We start from the raw sequence: 10608 nt of genomic DNA, 5'->3' as shown, positions 1-10608 counted from the left end.
ATGAATAAAGGTTTCTGCTGTTTTGGTGCTGGGGAAAGCCAATGCTGTCTTGTCTCTTTTTGTCCCCATCCCCACCCTCCACGGGATTGCACTCTGTATCCCAGGCTGTCCTGGAACACACTGAACAACCTGACCAGCTTAGAACTTGTGATCCTCCTGCCTCAGCTTCTCCAGTCTCTGTACCCACCCCAAGAGCTGGTGGCATTTGACTCACTTCTTCACACCCTATCAAAGAGTCCAACAGAGCTCTCAGAATGAGTAGTGTTAAAAAGTCAGACTGAGTGTTAGAGTAGGCACATGGGAGTTTTCGAATTTTATTTTAAGCAGTTACGACTACATTCATGGTAAATAAGGACCTATGATAAATCTGGGTCCAAACAGTGATGAGTCATGCATAGTTTTTATTTTTTATTTTATTTTATTTTTTGTTTTTTTGTTTTTTTGTTTTTGTTTGTTTGTTTTTCGAGACAGGGTTTCTCTGTGTAGCCCTGGCTGTCCTGGAACTCACTCTGTAGACCAGGCTAGCCTTGGACTCTCGAACTCAGAAATCCACCTGCCTCTGCCTCCCAAGTGCTGGGATTAAAGGCGTGCACCACCACCGCCTGGCGTCATGCATAGTTTTAAAGGCTTATTTATTTTTATTTTATGTGTGTGGGGTTTTGCCTACATGTACTGTGTGTATGTTTGTGCGTGCTTGCATGTGTCCCTGACGCCCTTGGAGGCCAGCAGAGATTCCCCCAGAACTGAAGCTACAGACAGTTGTAAGCTACCATGTGGATGCTAGAAAATGACCCCAGGTCCTGTACAAGTGTAACAAGTGCTCTTACCCACTGAACCATCCCGTCAGGCCCGGTGATGACTCATATTTTGAGACTTGTTTTCTTTATTTTCCTCTCTCTCTACCCAGTGCCTTTCTTTCTTTCTTCCTCTATTTTAAACATGTTTACTCATTTGTATTTATTTTTTTTTTTTTTTTTTTGGTTTTTCGAGACAGGGTTTCTCTGTATAGCCCGGGCTGTCCTGGAACTCACTCTGTAGACCAGGCTGGCCTCGAACTCAGAAATCCGCCTGCCTCTGCCTCCCGAGTGCTGGGATTAAAGGCGTGCGCCACCACCGCCCGGCGTTTACTCATTTTTTTAAAACATTTTTTTCATGTGTTTACATCTGTCCATTGGTTAATCACTTAAGACACACCTGCAAACCCAGTATTTGGAAAGCTAAAACAGGAGGATCTAAAGTTTGAGGCCAACTTTGAATACTTACAGAGATTTTCAGGCCAACCTGTGTTATATTTTAAGATACTATCTCAAAAGAAAACAAAAGAAAAATGTAGAAAAGAAGTCATTAAAGATATATAACAAGCCAGGCAGTGGTGGCGCACGCCTTTAATCCCAGCACTTGGGAGGCAGAGGCAGGTGGATTTCTGAGTTCGAGGCCAGCCTGGTCTACAGAGTGAGTTCCAGGACAGCTGGGGCTACACAGAGAAACCCTGTCTTGAAAAAAAAATTAAAAAAATAAAAAATAAAGATATATAACAAGTCCAAAACATTAAAATCCCATCACAAGTGCATTCAAACAATAATTACATTGAACTCGGTCACTGTGAATCCTGGCCATCTTGTTAGGTCATTCCACATACCAGTGATCAAGGCATTGAGGAGCTGTGATTTCATTCTGCCCTTTTGTTTTCACTTGGTTAAAGAGTGTACTGACGCAAACCTCATCATGACTGATAAACTGTATGTGGGTAGAAAAGTTCTGTCAGAAAAATTTGAATGCCAAAGAGAATCTACCACGTAGGTCAGAAGAACCGTGTTTATTGGAGACTCTAAATTTTCTGTAGCTTGTTTCTTTTTTTTCCCAACAATTAATTTTTTTGTTATTCACTTTACATCCGGATCACAGTCCCCTCTCTCCTCTCCTCCCAGTCCCACACTTACAAATCCTTTTCCCCACTGCTCCCTCCCCTTCTCTGAGGTGTTACTCCCACCCTGGGATATCTAATGCTAGGCACATCCTCTCCCACTGAGGCCCAAACAGGCAGTTGAGGTAAGGGGAAGGAGATCCAACGGCAGGGAACAGAGATGGAGACAGCCCTCCCCTCAACTTCACTTCTTAGGGGACCCACATGAAGGTGAAGGTGCACATTTGCTACAAATGTGTAGGGGGTCTAGGTCCAGCTCCTGCATGTTCCCTGGTTTGTAGCCCAGGCTCGGTGAGCCCCCATGGTCCCTGGTTAGTTGGCTCTGTAGACCTTGTAGTGTCCTTGGGCCCTCTGGCTTGCTCACTTCTCTCCCCTCTTCCACAAGACTCCCCAAGCTCTGCCTGATGTTTGGGTCTGGGTCTCTGCATCTTTCTCCATCCACCGTTGGATGAAGCCTCTCAGGAGACAGTTATGCTAGGCTCCTGTCTGCAAGCAGAGCAGAGTATCACTAATAGTGTCAGGGGTTGGCTCTCTCCCATGAGATGGGTCTCAATTTGGGGCAGTCACTGGTTGGCTGTTCCCTCAGACCCTGCTCCATCTGTATCCTCCCATATATTGTAGGCAAGACAAATTTTGGGCTTTCTTTCTCTCTCTTTATTTTTTTAAGTTATGTTTGTCAAACTACTGTATCCACAAGAGGTCAGAGGACAACTTTCAGGAGTTGGTTCTCTTCTACTATGTGGGTCTCAGGGACTAAACTTCAGGTCATGAAGCCTGAGAGGAAGAGCCTTTAGCAGCTGAGCCATCTCACTGGCCCCATTGTTTTGGGTTTCATATGGTGCATCTGAGCTGTCTGTGGAATTTATTTGTGTCTGTGAGTGCAATACCCAACAAAATGCCTGACATGTTGTAGGTAATCCACGGATACATAAGGAGAGAGTGAATATGCCTTTGATCAGCTGGCGCTGTTCTATGTCGGCTGGGTTGGGTTAATTGTGCTGTAGTCTCAGAGATGGAGAGTTAACTATTAAATCTGACCTGCCTCTGACTAGAAGGATGGATAGTGTCTGTAGCATACTTTGGATCTGCCTCTAACTAGGTCTGAGAGATAGGGTTCAATTAGGTCTTTTGTATAAGAGGAATGCTCTCACTTGTCATCACAGATAATGTGCACAATGTACAACGTGTTCATGTGTGCCACAGGAATGTTAGTCATACTGTCAGTTCTTAGAACATGAAAAACTGTCTTATGGGACATTACAAAGGTCACATGTTTTGGGGTGGGTTTTTGTTGTTGTTGTTTGTTTTTTTGTTTTTGTTCTGTGTGTTTTTTTTTTAATTTTTGGTTGGTTTTTTTTTTTTGTTTGTTTGTTTTTAAGACAGGGCTTTTCTGTGTAGCCCTGGCTGTCCTGCAACTCATTCTATAAAGTGGTCTCGTACTCAGAAATCTGCCCACCTCTGCTTCCCAAGGGCTGGGATCAAAGGCATGTGCCACAACCACTTAGTTACAAGGATCATACATAAATAGGAATAATAAATTAGAAATTTGGGGGGGATCAATCATCTTTGTCATAGAAGTCCATGATTAAACATTCTATCACATAGATACTGCTGGTCCCTACCCATCCTCAGTCTGTCTGGCCTCTTACCTCTGTTATCTCTGATTCTCCAGAAGAACCTCCCAGTCCTAGTTATTTTGTATATATTTATTTTTTTATTATTTTTTGTGTATGAGTGTTTTGCCTACGTACATATCCATGCACCATGTTCATGTCAGGTGTCCATGGAGACCAGAAGAGGACATCAGATCCCCTGGACTGGAGTCACTGATGGTTGTAAGCTGCCATGCAGGTGCTAGGAATTGAACACTGGTCCTCTGCAAAAAGAGTAAGCGTTCTTAACTGCTGAGTGCACTCTCCATCCCCCTTGGTTCTAGCTCTTGTGAATGTAAGGTTGGCTTATTTAGTAGCAATGTTACTTTTCAAGGGCAAAATGTATCAACCACTACCCCCTGCTCTGACTTTAGTCTTACCAACTAAACAATACTGGAGTTCCCAGCCTTAGTTTTATTTGACCTATCAGTAGTTGCATTTGGGCAAATGCTCTCTCTTCTGCATAAAAACACTTTTACATGGCCTCTGAGCCACTTCTAAAAGTTTAACTGCCCTAATGCTTACTACTTGGGTTTTTAACCCTCTAACTCCATCCTGTAACTTCTTAAAAAAAAAAAAAAAGCAGGTTATCACTTGCCTAGGGTAGCCTCAGACTTGCTGTATAACTGAAGATGGGAATGATCTGGAACTCCTGATCCTCTTGCCTTCACCTCCCAAATGCTGGGATTACAGGCCTGAACCACGACATCCAGTTAGTCCTAGGGTGTTAACATCACCTGTGTGCTTAAATTGTCAAATTCACACTTCCAACAGAGATCTCTCTCCCCTGAATTCAACCAAGGGCCTATTTAAACTTCCACCTGGATGTCCATAGACATCTCAAATTTAACATTTAAAAATGTTTTACATTTGAAGCAATCCTCCTAAGTCTGTCTCCCCAATACTAGGATTCCAAGTGTATGCTACTATACATGACTCAAACCCAATATGTTTAAAGCAAAACTTGTTCCTTCTTTCCCACCAACCCCATCCTGCAAATGGTTTCTCTCGTGATTTAAACCAAAACCTTCATCCTTACGGACTCCCTCTCTCTCATACACAGATATTTAAGAACCCCAGAAATTTTCCCTGTCTCTTCACGTACATTGGTACCACCCTGGTCTGGGACTTCATACCTAAAGTATTTATTAAACAGCTGCCAACTGGCAGTCCCTACTTCTCTCTTGCCTCTTTGAAGTACTTCTCACTCAATGTCAAAGGCATTCAAGTTAGCCAAAGTTGTATCGAAACTCGCCTCAAAGACAACCTACTTCAACTGGAGTGAAACTGAGTCTTTATCATGGTTTATAAATTGTACATCATCTGAACCCCTACTTTTCTCTCTGATCCATCTCCCACCCAGCCCTCATCACTATGGAATCACAGATTACTGGCTCACGTGTTGTCCCTCAACCACCTCAAGGACATTCTGAACCTCTGAGACTTGAGATTTGCTGTTTCCTCTGCCTGGAACACAGAAACTTCCATGGTCTATGGCCTCCTCCATTCCGGTCTCCACTCACATGCCACTTTATTGAAGCGTTCTTTCCTGCCGATGCAGCATGGGCCTTCGTCCCTCCCCCCCCTCATCTATTTGTCGTTTTTTTGGCACTCACAACAACATGACGTATTACGCTTATTTATTTGTGTATTGTGTGCCTTCCACACTTGAGTGTAAGCACCGTTCCATGACAGCAGGGACTTTGGTTACTTTTGTTCTCCACTGTATCCCCAGAGAGTCTGGCATCTGCTATGGGCTCATTAAAAATTTAATGAATAAAGAAATGAACAAATAATCATGTGAATGATTATTCAGAGAGGCTGGTCAGAATCAGAAAGTGGGGAGTCCCCAGGCTTTGCTGTTGGCTCTGTTGTTGTTGTTTTTAGTTTGGGTGTACCTTTGAATAAACTGAAGACTGAGGTTAGAGTCACATATTGTCTCCATGTTTTCTCAGTGTGAAGAAGAGAATGTACCTGAGGAAGGCAGGTCGGTGGCAAGGACACTTGTTATTTCTAAATTTCGCCTTTCACTTGCAATTGACGTGAAAAGTCAATTCTGTTCATGCTTTTGAACGCATGTTTTTACATTTATTCCTCGTCATAGGACACTGACAATACTGTTCAGCTTGACTTTCTTTACTACGTTTTCCTTGACAGTATTTTTTTTCCTATGCATAAAAATGGCCAAATTTTTAAAACCCTGTCCTTACCTTATTTAAATCACATTTTATATTTATTTTTGCACTTACTTAATTTTATGTATACAACTCCTTTGCTTTCATATATGTATGTGCACCCCACTCATGTCTGGTGCCTACAGAGGTAAGAAGAATGTGTAGCGTCGCTTGAAGCTAGACTTACGGGTGGTTGTGAGCTGTTTTCTGGTTGCTGAGCATTGAACCTGGTCCTCTGTGAGAGCAACAAGAGCTCTTAACCACTGAGATAACTCTCCAGCCCCTTTTGTTTGGTTTTTGAGGCAGGGTCTCACTCTGTAATCTTTTTTTTTTTTTTAAATATTTATTTATTTATTTATTTTATTGATGAGTACACTGTAGCTGTCTTCAGACGCACCAGAAGAGGGCATCCAATCTCATTACGGATGGTTGTGAGCCACCATGTGGTTGCTGGGATATGAACTCAGGACCTCTGGAAAAGCAGTCAGTGCTCTTAACCACTGAGCCATCTCTCCAGCCCCCTCACTCTGTAATCTTAAGCTGGCCTGCAACTTACTATGTAGCCTAGGCTGGGCTCAAACTTGTGGGCTTTCCTTCTGCTTCAACTCCTACCATGCCCTGCTAACTTCTTCAATCTAGTTTTCTTCCACAAATTCAACTTTCTCTAAGGATCTGAATCTCATCTTACTCCAGAACTTAAAAAAAATTGTTTGTGTGTGCATGTACGGGGTGTGTGTGTGTGTGTGCACATATGCCAGGATGTAGGTATGGAGAGGTCAGAGGGCAGTTCTGTGGTGTTGGCTCTGTCCTTCCACTTTTGTGTGAGTTCTAGAGATTGAACTCAGTCTATCTGCCTTGCAAAGCAGGCACTTCTACTTGTTGAGCTACTATCTCCCAGCTCCAGAACCTTCTGACTAGTTCTCTGTTAATGAAACCCAGCGGCCTTGCAGGCATGCAATGTACAAACTCACTAAGTCATTGCACCACTTGAAATAAACTCCGCAGTCCCCTCCAGGAGATAGGTACCCTAGTCTGAGGACCTTTGGAACACTTAGTCCTCTCAGAGTTTCATCTGCATGAGATGGCCACTGTGTCTGCATCAAGACCATGGCCATGACAGGCTCAGCTGCAACAAAGCCAGAGGAAGCTGCTTCGGATACAGAAAGTACTGTGGTAATCATGGATGACAACAGGTTCCACAAACAGAAACCCCTAACAGTAATTTGGAGCAAAAGAAGAGTAACTGTTCTATTAACGTTGGACTGCTTCTCTGAAACCAGCTGCAGGAACTAGGCTGCTCATAAGCTGCAGAAGTCAAGTCTACAGTGCCATGCTTTCTTCTCTGGCCATGTTCATACGTTCTTTTTCTTCTCTTCCTGACACTGAAGACAGACTTGATCGGCTTCTCCATCACACACTGACTGAATAGTGTTCTTAAAAGGGTACTTCTCATCCCAGGTCCACATTGCCTTATTAGTCTTTAACTCACCGTGATCTGTTGCCCCGTGTGTGCAGCGGCCTCCCAAATTACCTCCCCACGTAACCTCTCCAGGCTCGCCACACCCAGCCTTTACTTTGCTGTCAGACTCCACTTCCTAAGACAAAGATCCCATTGTCCAAGACACTTTGGGCCCCTTAACAGTTACTTCCCTGTGCACGGCTGAGGCTGGAGGCATCAGAAAGCAAGTGCAACCACGCCTTTGAGGTTCAGGAGATCATGCCAGGCTGCTTCCAACTCTGCTCCAAATCCTCCTCCTTTGTCTTATGGCCTTTCTGCCTCCTATCTGTCTGTCCTCAGCTCTGCCTCCCTGTTCCCTTTGCATTGATTCGACAGCGGGACTGTCTGCCCAGCATTTCAGTGCGCTCCATCCTTCGACACTGTTTCTTGGATGACCCTCGGTTTCCATCTCTGGAGATCACTTTGTCGGATCAGTCTGAAGCTCTGGACCCTAACACAGGCCCAGGCCCAGGCATGATTGCATTCTGGAGACAAGTTTGGACAGCGATCTTGTCACCCTCCTCACCACAAGTTCCAGTAGTACCCACCACTGAAGAAGGAAGACAGAGAGGTTGTTTCTGCCTGTCTTTTATAGCCTGTGGCTGACTGACTGACCTCATCAGGGTTACCACCTTCCCTCCTGATAGATGCTCATAATTTTATCAGCATTTTCTTTTATTCTTGATTTTTTTTTTGTTTTGTTTTTTGAGACAGGGTTTCTCTGTGTAGTTCTGGCTGTCCTGGAACTCACTCTGTAGACCAGGCTGGCCTCGAACTCAGAAATCCACCTGCCTCTGCCTCCCAAATGCTGGGATTAAAGGTGTGCGCCACCACCGCCCGGCTTATTCTTGCTTCTTTTAAAAAAGGAAATTTATTTATTACATAGACAGTGTTCTGCCTGCATGTATGCCTGCAGGCCAGAAGAGGACACCAGGTCTCCTTAGAGATGGTTGTGAGCCAAGTGGTTGCTGGGAATTGAACTCAGGACCTCTGGAAGAGCAGCCAGTGCTGAGCCATCTCTTCAGCCCTCTTTTTTTTTTGAGACAGGGTTTCTCTGTGTAGCCCTGGCTGTCCTGGAACTCACTCAGTAGACCAGGCTGGCCCCGAACTCAGAAATCTGCCTGCCTCTGCCTCCCAAGTGCTGGGATTAAAGGCGTGTGCCACCACTGCCCCGCTCTTCAGCCCTTTCTTGATTTTTTTTTTTTTTTTGAGGTGGGGTCTGATATAACCCAGACTGGCCTCCAGCTCTCTCTATGTAAATCAAGGTTGCTCTCACATGACCCTCCTGCCTCCATTCTTCCTCCCAGGTGCTGTGATTACATACATAGACCACTATATTCACCTACTTCCCTTGGAGGCAGAATTTCACATATCCCAGGCTGGCCTGGCCTCAGACTCTTTAGCTAGTTAAGGTTGGCCTTGAACTCTTGATCTTCCTGCCTCTATCTCCCAAAGGGGTCGTAGGCAATGTTGTACCCTACCGAGCTGACATTTAAAAAAAACTGTAATGACATTAATTTAATATTTACTTATTTGTGTATATGTATATATGATGTTTATTACCATGTACCATGGAGGTCAGAGAAGAAGTTGTAAGAACTGCAAGCTCTCTTAACCAGTTGAGCTATCTCAATGGCCCACATTTTTTCTCTTCCTTCAAGACCCTAACTCACATGTCAGCTCTTCTTGTATTCTGTTTGTCTGTGTTTTGCTTCCCATCTCTAGTTCTTGTGTTTGTGGCGGTCTGCTCAGGCAAGAACCGAGACTTATTCATCTGTTAATCCCTCATACTGCTGAAACAAATGCCCTGGGGATTTCCACACATGTGGTAAGGTCATATCATTCCGCTCCTTTACCCTCCTGGTGTCTTCCCTTGTCACCTGCTGTGAACAGCTGCATTCTGGGGGCCACGTGGTCCAGTGTGAGCTAATGCTCCTGTTGACACGCACCCCTTCTTTTGCCTTGTCCACTGCACAGGTGTCCTTGACTGTAGGTGTCCTTGACTGCATCCTGAAAGTCCCACCCAGAGCTTCGCTCTTGTAGTTACTGGGCCACACTCTCTTCTCATAGAGTTGGCATGCCTGTTTCTCAAGTCCTCAGGCCTCTGTGGAAAACCACTTTCCCTGGCCACACTGTAACATTTTCAGCGCTTTCCAGCTCTCTTGTTGCTCCTCCTGAGTGTCTGGTCTTCAGACACACGCCTTATGTTACTCAGTGTTTATCTTCTGTCCCCTCCCCTTCCCTTACTACAATGTAAGCTGCAACTTAATTTCCAACTTTTTTACATCCCCAGTAGCTAGAACAATGCTTAGTTTATTGGAGATCCCAATAGTGTGGGGGGAAAAGACCCCAAGCAAGATAGGTGGTAGTGACCCAGATGCTGAGGCACGAGGATTGCAGCAAATCCAAGACCACCTTGGATTACACGTGAAACGCTTAAAAACAACAACAACAAACCCAACCAAAGAAAACCAAAACAACCCCCCACAACAAAGAAACAAGAACAATGAGAATCACTGGAGTTGCTAGGGAAGTACACCTCCCATAATCCTAGCACTCCAAGGGGAGGAGAGGCAGGAGCAGGGGCTGAGGCCGGAAAGGAGGCTTGGTGGGTGTAGTGGGGTGTGGGGTGTGTGTGACTGGGGCACTAGGTCAAGGAGAAGAGCAAGTAAGCAAGAAAAGACAAAAACAAAAAACCCCAGCAGGTTACCCGAAGGAGCACAGTAAATAGTTGTTAAGATGAATTAAAAGTGTCAGAAACAGGGCACACCTTTCCCAGCTCTAAGAATAAGGCTTGGGGATGTGGGGTGAAAGTTATCTTGTATGGGTTTGCGGTAGGAGGGCAGTGACATTGCTCTTCAGACACAGTTGGGACTCATAATTGCTCTGGGAGAGGCTCGCACCTGGGAGCCTGGCTGCTAGGAGCTGCTTGCCACCCCCCAGCCCCCTTTGGGACACTTATCTTCCCCACAGGTGTTCTAAATGAGGTGAGTCTTCACCTCATTCGCTAAACTCCCCAAAAGTCTCAGCACCCGGGGAAAAGGTTGGGGGTGGAGCAGGGTGTTGCATGAGTGACACTTCTCAGCGCTATGTAAGAAGGCACCCGGAGTGGAAAAGATGACCAAACTTCACAAAGGACTAGAGGGTCCTGGAAAAGCAAACTCTGATGGAGGGCAGTGTGTTGTGGGGCTTTATTCTACCCATGAGAAAATTTTCTCCCTGGCTTACTTTTCCGCAGGTTCTTAATTTTCTATAAGGGACTGCGCTCTGCCCTCTGCCTCTTCCTTCACAACTCCACAGTATTTTTTCTCTCTCTTTCTTTCTTTCTTTCTTTCTTTCTTTCTTTCTTTCTTTCTTTCT

Source organism: Grammomys surdaster, unplaced genomic scaffold (assembly GCF_004785775.1).
Source record: "Grammomys surdaster isolate TR1022 unplaced genomic scaffold, NIH_TR_1.0 373, whole genome shotgun sequence".
Taxonomy (NCBI): Eukaryota; Metazoa; Chordata; class Mammalia; order Rodentia; family Muridae; genus Grammomys; species Grammomys surdaster.
Note: the sequence above shows the minus strand (reverse complement) of the source record.